Here is an 11,625-nt window from a genome sequence, read left to right as displayed (position 1 = left end):
GGAAATGTTGTGGATGCAAAGATCCCGCATTGACTGGCTGCGTGAAGGTGATCGTAACACAAAGTTTTTCCATCGGAAGGCGGTCTGGAGGGCACGAAAAAACCGTATTAAGGTTCTGGTGGATGATGATGGCATGGCTCACAAGGACCATGACTCCATGGCAGCGACGGTGACCTCTTATTTTACTTCTCTGTTTACTGTGGACACCCCGTTTATGTGATGATCCGGTAATTGATCTGTTTCATTCACGTGTTACTAATGATATGAATGTCAAGCTGTGTGCAGAATTTTCGGATAAGGAAATCGTCGATGCACTATTTCAGATCGGCCCTTGAAAGCCCCCAGGCCAGATGGATTTCCAGCTTGTTTTTTCCAGAGGAATTGGTCTGTCATGAAAGAGCAGGTTATCTGGGGATTTTTTCGCACATGAGTAATGCTGAATGGGGTGAATGAGACGCCCATCTTTCTAATTCCCAAGGTGGACAACCCAGAGAAACTCACAGAGTTCAGACCTATCAGTTTGTGCAATGTCATCTACATGGTAGTTGTAAAATGCTTGGTTAATCGTCTGAGGCCTTTATTGGATGATATTATTTCACCTGCTCAAAGTGCTTTTGTTTCGGTACGGATGATTATTGATAATGTGTTAGTTGCCTTTGAGTGCATAGGAAAGCGATCCGGAAAAGAGTTTCTGTGCCTACAAGTTGGATCCAAACCTTATGACCGGGTAGATTGGACCTTCTTGAAGCGAATGATGCAAAAGTTGGGTTTTGCTCGCCGGTGGGTGGACTGGATTACGATATGCGTCACCTCGGTGAGATAAACAGTGAAATTTAATGAGACCTCTTGGATTCATTTGCATCGACGCGTAGGCTTCGGCAAGATGATCCTCCCTCTCCATTTTTGTTTCTTTTTGTGGGTGATGGACTCTCTACTCTGCTAAAGGAAGGAGAGGACAAGGGCGATTTCACTCCCCTGAAGGTATGCAGGCGTGCACCGGGGGTCTCCCATCTACTGTTCGCGGACGGCACTCTTTTGTTTTCCAAAGCAGAAGATGCACAAGCTAGCAAGATTTATGACGTACTGAATACATACGAGAAGGCAACGGGGCAGTGCATTAATCCATCCAAGTGTAGCGTACTGTTTGGGAGGTCATGTACAGAACAAAATCAAGAGAAGGTGCGCTCGGCGCTGCATGTCAATCATGCCACTTCTGACGGCCGTATGTCGAGAGGAAAACTTCAGAATCTGTAGTCAAGGCTCTTGAAGCGGATCATTGCTTGGGGCGACACGCTGTCAAGTGCTGGGAAGGAAACGATGATCAAGGCGGTTGCATAGGCGATCCCAACATATATCACGGGGGTCTTCAAACTTCCGATGTCGGTGTGTGATAACCTTAACATAATGGTGCGTAATTTTTGGTGGGGCTCTTCCGAAGGCAAAATGAGACGCATTGGACGGCTTGGCCGAATGTTCTGGCGCATAAAATGACGGGCGGCTTGGGATTCAAGGACTTCCGTCTTTTTAACCAAGCCCTTCTAGCAACGCAGGCGTGGAGGCTACATATTAATCCTAATAGTTTATGCAAACAGGTTCTCAAAGCTTGATATTACGTGGTAGGCTTGAGGATACCGTTTTCTCGGGGAATGCCTCCTCCACGTGGCAGGCCATCCAGTATGGCTTGGAGCTCCTAAAAAAGGGGCTAGTATGGCGGGTCGGCGATGGCAGCAACATACGTATTTGGCATGACCGTTGGCTCCCTACAGCTCCGACGGGCCAGCCGATCACCCAGCAAGGAACCATGCCGACTGCGGCGGGTCTCCAAGCTTCCGGATGCCTCTGGTGCGTGGCGTACAAAGGTACTGCGACAATACTTCCTCCCGACGGACGTTGAGACCATCACCAACATTTGTACGCTGCCTCGCATCACCGACGAAGTTATTGCATGGGCCCCAGAGAAGAACGATATCTTCACTGTTTGCTCCGCTTACCGCCTAGCAATGGATGAGCGCGAGCGTCCACAGGCATCGTCATCGAGCAGGGCACCGAATGGTTGTCGCGCCATCTGAAAAACCATATGGGGGCGCCCTGCTCCCCCAAAGGTACGCGTCTTTGCATGGAGACTGGTGTCCAACTCGCTTACTACTTGGGCAAATAAATTCTCTCCACACCTTGAGCTTACTGATATGTGTCCCCTTTGAGAAATGAAACGGGAGGATGGATTTCATGCAATGTGTAGGTGCCCCCTCGCAGTGGAGCTATGGAGGGCTATGGCACTGGACTGGCCCATCCCATCGGTGGAGAGCTTCATCAACACAGGCCCGGAATGGCTGTTCTCACTGCTGGAACCACTCTCGGACTCCACGCGCATGGTACTGCTTATGATCATGTGGCGCGTGTGGTATGCGTGCAATGAAATAACCCATGGAAAGATCCCTCCATCGACCGAAGCTTCCCGCAGATTCCACCAAGGGTATATCAGCTCTCTCTTGTGTATCCACCAGTGGCCTCATGGAGATATGGTGAAGGGCAAGATGGCCGTCCAGGTGGGAGCTGATGCTAGCTGTCGTACTGTGAAGCATAAGGAAGAGCTGCATTCGGTGACCCCATGTCCTGGTTGGACCAAGCTGAATGTTGATGGTAGCTACGTGCCAGCTACAGGCGAGGCGGGTGGCGGTATGGTGATGCGCTCAGAAAGGGGCGAAATTATATTTATCGCATGTAGAGAGATCTGCTCATGTGATAATAGCCTAGATGCTGAACTTGCGGCAAGCAGGGAAGGACTCGAGCTCGCCCTACACCGCACAAACCGCCCCATTGTGGTTGAGATGGACAGCACCGAAGCGGTCATGATGTTGACGCTCGGTCGGTGGACCGGTCGCGATCGCGTGCACTTGTCACGAAAATTCAGAGGATGATCGCGGATGACCCTAGTGAGATTTCGGTTACTGCTATTAGACGCTTGCAGGATAAAGTGAGTCTTGCTCTTGCTGTATATGGTAGAAGTACGCCTTGTACTGTTGTTTGGTTGGGCTCAGATATGAGCGACATTGTAAAACTGGTTATGGCTGACTGGCCACCTTGAGTTAATAAAATCTCCCTTTACACCGCAGAAAAAGAAATGGACTTGTCTAAAAAAAAGGACAGTGAACCCATATATACCGGAGATACAAAGATAGCAAACGAGTAAAAAACGAACAACCCGCCGGAGTAGTACATGCATGCGTAGGTACGTGCATTGGGCATCCCATGGCTTCCACGGACCACAACAGGTGTACCAGCTGGACAGAGATCAGGTGACTTGTCCATAGCAAGTCACGCTGCAACTTGCGGCTATGCATCAGCCATTCAAACACCATCCAACGGACAGCAGCCATCCAAAACAAAAACACCCCACACTTACACGCTCGGTCCATCCAGCGCAGCACAGCCGAAACAAACATTGGTGTTTCAGCTCGTTTTCAGTTATTAGTTCAGTCAGTTAATAATACGAACCTGTTTGCGTTATACAAATGGCATTGTATACTGAGTGCAAGTGATTATATTTTTTCCAGTCAGTTAGGATATCTTCGACGTGGACCCTTAAATCACACATATACGTCCGCATAGCACTATTTGAACATGTTTTGCCATCCAATACAATCCCACATCTATCCGTCGACTCGTCCGGATGTCCTTTTTACCGCAAACTGGAAGCAGACCGGGGGGAGAGGAGGACTTTACGGGCCTCCGGACCGCTGTCAGGCACATGTCCGATAATCCCAACCCACCCAAAACCCTCTCCTTCGCCCGCGTGCTTTCCTGCCCGAAGTTGTTAGCACCTGTCCAAATTGTCGGTGTCGCATTCATGTCGGTCCAGAGCAGATGTGACCTCCCATTGGAGCTGGCATTGAAGGGGTGTGTCGGCCAATAGCACCGCATGCGCCGCTTTCTGATGCACGTGTCTTCTCTTCGCATTCAAACGGTGCTCGTCCGTTTGCCAACTGTCATTATCAACACGCCGCCTGGTTCATACAAACACTGGTCACATACAGTTCAAACTATATTTCAACAAAACGGATGAAATTCATGCAAACACGGCCAGATTTTCGTACAAACATGACAGATTTGTCCGTCGCCGGTGGACAAGAGGTCGACGAGGGAAATGGTGGCGCCTTGACTGTCGTCGTCCCACCGGACCGGCTGATGGTTCACCAGCGGCGCGTAGGAGGCGCGGCTGTGGAGTTAGCCCGGGTGTGGCCACCTTTATATCGCGGATTCATGTGAGGCCGGGCGTCCGGGTGCATCAATGCGCGGCGCCTGAGTGGGTTTCTTGGTCAGCGAGCCTACTTAATGACGGCAGACGAACGGACAACGACACTGAACGGGGGCGGTAGATATTCGTCCTGTCCAGCCAAGCATCTCCAGCGTTGAACACGCGCGGACACCGAAGACGCATCACAGGCGGCGCGCTCGGCCGGCGCTCCGCTTCAATGGCGGAGGCAGCGAGAGCTCGCGTCCATCCTGAGCCGACTTCAATGTTGAGTGGCGCGCTCTACAACTGCATGAATGTGGGCAGCTGGCGCCGGGTGAGAGCGCACGCGGGAGAGAGGAGGGGTTTTTGGTGGGCCAGGGCGGTCAGAAACAGGTTTGGGATTGGTCCGGACTCTCACAAACCTCCCCCACTTTTGTCTTCGGTTTGCGGGGGAAGGGGGGGGGTTGCAAGAGAAATCGCGTCCGGACCGCTCCGCGGACCGATACAGGATCGCGTTGGATGCCTTCCTCGGTCCGAACAGTGTGGTCCGGACAGTTGCAGGAGGTTTGTAGGTCCGCCTTGGAGATGCTCTAAGTGAGTAATTAATGATGATCACTTGCACTCAGTATACAATGCCATTTGTATGACGCAAACAGGCTGAAAATGTGTTTTTTTATTCTTAACTGATTGTTACTGTTAATTGACTGAAAAAATGTTAGTATTTGTATTTCCTAATGACTTTGTCCTGACTTGTGCTGCGCTGGATGGACAAGTGTGGGGGTGTTTAAGCTTTGGATGGTTGCTGTCCCTTGGATGGCGTTTGGGTGGCTGATGCATAGCCGCCAGTTACAGCGGGCAAGTCACCTGATCTCTCTCCGTACCAGCTGGTGCCTGCGAGTATATCGTTCTGGGTGGCCGGTCGGCGCACAAGACGATGATGGTGAAAGCCTGCCGTCTGTTTGGCTGGCAACCTGACGTCGCAAGGATGGGACCCACCAGACCGGTTTGAACGGCTTCGATGAAACGTGATTACAATGCATTGATGCAAGATGAGCTTTTTGTGTGGTAGGTTTGAACTCTTTGGGTATGGTTTGTCTAGTGGCCAGTAAGTGATTTTATGCTTCGTCAGTCACAAAAAAAATGCGGCGACGCGCTTCACTCACCGTCGATTGAAATGTCATAAAAATGATTTGTAGCTGTCTATGTTATACTGGAACATTGACTGTGAATCCATATAGGCTGGAGATGTAAATATTCCAAACCAGTGAGAGCGACCGACCGGCTGGGTGTGGCGATCATTGTCGACGCGTATCTGCACACCTCTCATGCCTTCCACGGACCGTACAAGGTGACTGCGAGCATATCCTTCTCGATCGGTGGGCGCATCAAGATGATGACGATGAAAGCCTGCCGCCGGTTCGGCTGGCAACCTGACGTCGCATGGATTGGATGGGACCGGCTTCATGCATGCGTGGGACGGTTGGCTGAAACTAGATTATTTTTTTGAATGATTATGATGCAATGATGCATAGATGCCCTTGTGCGGTTGATTTGAACCGTTTGGACAGTCTTTTTTGTTGTTGCTAAATGTACAGTTCTAGCTAGGCACGTGCACAGTAACTCAGCATGTATGGATGCTACCCATCTGCATGTTTGCGGTTAGGACACCAGTCATATATTCATGTTGTCCATCTCATCATAACTACAGACTTTTTCAGCGGCGCAGCACGCGAAACACAAAGAAATCCAAGCAAAACGGAAGAGACGAGAGTTTCTCTTGCTGCTCGATGTGACTTAAACGAGCAGTGCGGCATGCTGAAATGGACGGTAACCCGTCGCCAGTGGGCTCCATGTTGCAGCTGGATGTGATCCCAAATGACAGGCTCTGGGACAGGTGCTACCCGGGGGACTTTTTGAGCATATCAATTTTTTCCTTTTTCTTTCTTAGCAGAGGAGCACTGCTCTCTCACTGCCTACGGTATTGTACTCCCTCCGTTTCTTTTTAGTCCACATATAAGATTTGGGCAAAGTCAAACTTCATAAACTTTGACTAACTTTATAGAACAAAATATCAACATTCATAATATGAAATCGATATTACTATATGCATCATAATATTAATAGTGAATTCCATTTTTTACCTTGTAGTTGTACATTTGTGACACATATTACCCTATTTAGCGGAACTTTTATCGAAATGTTAGATTTTGGAGACTTTTAACACGGTTTTACCCCAGTTTTACATTTTGTCTGTTTATGGTCGATAGGATCGGCATGTTGCGTCATTGATTTGTAAAAAAAATTGTAAGGATCGGAGGGCATCATTGGCGATCTTGTCCAAGCTTCTCTTGTCTATCTATTCCACTCCTTGTGGCCGTCCACATGTTTTTGGATACAGGGCGTTACCTCACACCTTACCTGATGGACACGCATCAAAAAACAAGGGTCCAAAGATTTCAAAAGGGGTATTCTAGACGAATTTTCACTCGAAGGGGTAATTAGTGTCACAAATGTATAAATATGGGGTAAAAAGTGGAATTCACTCTAATATTAATTTTCATAGCATATAGGTTTAGTACTGTGGATGTTGATATCTTTTGATATATATTTGGTCAAATTTGGATCGCTTGACTTTGACCAAATCTTATATGCAGACTAAAAAGAAACGGAGGGAGTATTTAGGGGGTGTTCGGTTGCTACCCTGGGAGATGTGCCTGAGAAAAATTGGTGCCTGAGTTGCGCCAGAAGATTGAACAATTTTTGCCTGGCCAGGCTGCCTGCGCTAGGTGCTGTTTGGTTTGCTGCATGTGTCTGCATGTGCCTCGACTACTAGTAGACATGTGGGTCAGCTTCTCATTTCTTTAATCAACACAGTTTGCTCAACTCTCGATGCCAGGCAAGTGGATTTATGTCTTCAGGCGTTCGATCTGAGTGGCCTGGGTCAGGCTAACCAGGTGCCTGGACAGCTGGCCAGGCTAATCATCTTCGTACGTGTTCTAGGCTAGGCAACTAACGGATTCACCAGGCCATCAACCAAACAGAGTGCAGGCAGCTTTCAGGCACAACACAGGCCAGGCATTTTTGTCCCAGGATATGAACCAAACTAGCCCTTAGGCCACCGTTTATAGAGCCCTCTACAATGGTTTTTTTTATGTACCAAGATATCCAAAAAATAAAATAAACTGCATTTTCATCCATAGAGAAACTACGCACCTTCTTGGAAGAAAAAAGAAAAGACTCCACTACAAATCTGAAGTCCGTTCTTTTTCTTTTTTTAAAAAAGATCCAGTTTTCGATGGCATTCAATTGATTTGGCCGAAGGAGATTACAAAAGAAATACAGAGTCTTGGGGTCGATCCCTCTCAACATATTACAGAGTCTGGACATCAGATTTTTTACCATGGCAAATAGAATGTTTTTAATGGCAATTTTGTGTTTGCCTGGGACGAAAAGTTTAGTTGACAAGCATGGCAAATCCGACTAACCTGACAACACCCCTTAAAGAAAGGGAGGGTTGTCGTATGAGGACGAGGTATCCGAGAAGGGTCATAACTCGCTAACCCAAGTTCATTTGAAAATGTTAGTCCAGTCCACCACATGAACGAGAGCTCGGGTCACATCCGCCAAGCACCATCAACACCGACCACCGCCTAGCACTGGTCCCTCCAACCAGTAGTGACTCCTAAAATGATGCCCCAAGAGGAGCGGAGCGTTGGCGTCATCGTCGTCCGATCCCCTAGAGAATCTAAGGTTTCCTCCTTAGTTGCCCCGGGAGAAGAAGCGAGCACGCTGCCTCAAAGACGCCTTTAGGAAGGAAGAAGATTCCCGCGGGCATTTCCTTCGTCTGCCCTGGCCGCGGTTAGAAGCAAGGCCCTACACCGAGACAGTGTCATTGCCACCCGCCTGATCCAATACCGACTGGCCCACTTCCACCACCACTAGAAGCCCTCGCCGGACATATGTCGGCCCCATGCGGCCGAAAGTCCCCGCAACCACCTACAGATCTGGGCGTCGGGGCCCAGATCCGCCACCCGCCAGCCCCTGGAGCCCATAGAACTCATAACGGACCCAATTCATCATGGCTTCAGCAACCCAATTCAGGATAGTAGAAAAAATCCTCCACTTAAAACCTAGCTGACATAGGAGGTCCAGCAAGAGGAGTAAACATGTATCCCAGATTGTAGCATCACTGGGGTTCCCTTACCTCTGCTGGTTGCTTCCGCGGCGGTGGCCGCAGCGGGAAGAAAGGAACCCCAAGACCTTGTTTCCACATGCACACAACAGTCTCGGTGTGTTAGTTTAGGTCCTCGAATGTCCATGGCTTTGGCTTCGACAGCAGCGATTATGATGACGAACAAGTTTCATTTTGATCTCCCATCACAGTGACGGTTCTTGGTTATTGGTGGTAGATCTAGGATACAGTGTGTATGCCATATCAGGTCCTTTGGATATGGACGAGTGATTCATGTGTCCTCAGATTGGTATCGAGGTAAGGGTCTTCTTCTTCCTACTTTTTGAGGTGGTGGTGCTACGAGAAGCCAACAGTGTTGATGGTGGAAGGTAGCTTTTGGCCATTGGGTGATGTTCCTCCAACCATTTTTGTTGGAACAGCGAGGTTGTAGCCTTCGTTTCCCTCCTTGGGTGTCTCCCTAATGGGAGATATGGTTCTCTAGTGGTTTGTACCGCCTCTCTGTAGTTGTTGCAAAGTTGGTAGAAGTTTTATTTAGAAAATGGTTTGGAACTAGAATTTCCGCTCTACCCAAGGCTTCTACAATGGCGGTCGGTCCAGTTGGACCTTAGCATGACAACTTTCAGAATGCATGATACACTATCATCCCCAAGTCTCATAACTTTTCACATAACTTTAGAGGCACACCCATCAGTTGTGTGCAACTGTAGTTGGACGCCTGCCAGCTCTGCACAACTACATGTCTTCCGACTGGACGCAATTGTAGTTGTGCGCCCACACACCACGGTGCAATTGCAGTTGCCCATCTGTCGACTATGCACGACTGCATGTCCACTGATCGGGGACAACTATGTTGGACACCGCACTGATCATGCACAACGAACTTCACATACTTTTTATAAAGAAATATAATAAAATCATGGAGCAATGAAAAAATAAAGAAAAAACTAAAAGAAGAAAAAAAATGTAAAGAAACAAAAAAAAATCACGCGTTGATGTTATCTAGATGAGACTTAATTAAATCTCATCTAAATGCTAGTTTAACGAACCTTTTAACTGAAAAACTGTTGTTCCTTATTAAAGCCTATGTCGTTCTTTGGGACACTATATGCAAGTTGCGTGGGAAAAAAAATCAAAGTCAGCCAATTTTCGTAACCAATGGATTGAGATCCATCGACTGTTCTTCTTCCTCCCGAGCACCCTCCTATCCTTGGTTCTCCTTTGCTTCGATCCCTTGCCCTGTGCTGCTTGCCGCGACATTACCGCCTCTGGTGAGGTCGCTATTGAACTGGGCGGTTAGCGTAAAAAGCTCCCCTACACCAGTTAAGTTTTTTCTCCACCTACACCGCGACACCGTGGCCACGTCGTCCTCGTCTTCGACTTGTCCAAGCTCAAGATCACCGGCGCCCCTTCTACCTATCTGCCGCTCGTAGTGGCGCCCTAGTCTCTGCCTCGGAGCTACACCTCTTCCTCTCTCGCAAAATATGTTGGCCAAAATTCTATATTGCAAGCTTACACATAGCAAACATGTTCTCCTTTAGAATTTGTTAATAGTCTAAACTACTTGGTCGCATGAGGTGTGCTTCTCCCAAAAAGACCGTGATGGCGAACTGCGCCTAACTCAAATGGTTAGGCTCTTTGTGGTGGATCTAGCCCATGAGGGTTTAAGTTTTAGATTTGGCATTGGTGTTCACATTTTTGCATTTATTTCAGATTTCAGGTGATGCTCGTTTAGTGGTAGGAGACGTTACGTTCGACTACAAAGGCGTCTGTGGTGACTTGTTAATCTCAAATGATATGTTGATTTAGTCTCTCCGAGGCGCTCATAGAGGCAGGGAGGTCTATATTATGTTAGGAGAAAACCCGTGATGACCATCATTAACCACCCCAATATTGGTTAAGGCGCAAAAAATGCCATCCCGAGGGTTCGCTCTAGGCGTTCGGGTAATTCTGTTAGTCCATAATGAAACCGGAATTATGTCTGCCAAAAAGTACCTGAACCCAAATTACTCAAAAATTTTGGTTCAGGTAATTCAGGTACCCAATAACCGAAATATTCAGACCAATGTACTACAACAAATTCAGATACTTTGGGGATTTACAAGCCGCAGAGAACTCTTTTAGGGCTATTGATGTAAGTAATCTGTTGCCAACAGTAGTAACATACACGACCGTTGTGGATGCACTCTCTGAAGCTGGAAAACTTAACACTATACTCACAGTAGGAACATACTCGAATAGCAATAACATACACGAACATGGCTTCACAGAAAAAAATTGTGCAAACCATGTTCGAGGTCAGTGTATGTTACTGCTATTCATGTATGTTCTACTCCCCAATCCCTCTCCTTATTCTTCTCATGTGCCCGTGCGAGCCTTTGTTCCTTTATTTCCTGTCGTGCGGACAGTGAACCTAGGTCTGGATATTTCCACTTAATTGCCCCCCCCCCTCGTAGCATGGGCTTCTAAAATATCGGTTAGTTCGTCAGTTTGGATTTTTTAGAGTGGAACCCGAACCCTAACCCGAAAACCGAATAAATAGGAATCAAAACCTGAACCCTAACCTGAAAACCGAATATATAGGAATCAAAACCCGAACCCTAACCCAAGAACAAATTACCTCACAATTCGCTTAATTCATTTCGGTTTGGGTTCGGGTACCCAAATGCCTAGGGTGAATAGCGACCAAGACAACATCACTATGCTAGGTAGGATAGCGCCTAGATCGTAGGTGCTACTTAACCATGGGTGGGCCCACCCTGGCCCCATGATGCCATGCCGGCAAGACATGTAGCGCATGTCAGAACAACACTACATCACAGAGCATAGCGCCTACGTGTAGGCGCTACCTGAAAGGGTTAGGGCACGTTTAGTTACCTGCACCTTTTTTTGCCACTTTGCATACTTGTCCCAGTTGGGCCTGGCTAAGCATATGCATCCAAAAAACCAATATCTGCATGTTCATTGGTTGCCTGCATTGCATCAAGGCCCAGCTAGGTACATGCTGTTTGGTTGCCCGTGTTTGTGCTTCGGATCTAAGCAGACGCAAAGCACAACTGTTTGGTTGTGTGCAAGTGCTTGATCTTCTCACCCCTTTCAAATGTGGTGGACTCACCACCCATTTGGCAGTACACAACACACATTGATCATTAGCAACAAGAACAAAGCAAGAACAGAGCAAGAACACAACAAGAACAAACCA

Source organism: Triticum aestivum, chromosome 2B (genome assembly GCF_018294505.1).
Source record: "Triticum aestivum cultivar Chinese Spring chromosome 2B, IWGSC CS RefSeq v2.1, whole genome shotgun sequence".
NCBI lineage: Eukaryota > Viridiplantae > Streptophyta > Magnoliopsida > Poales > Poaceae > Triticum > Triticum aestivum.
The sequence above is the reverse complement of the archived record's forward strand: the minus strand, read 5'-3'. Positions refer to the sequence as shown.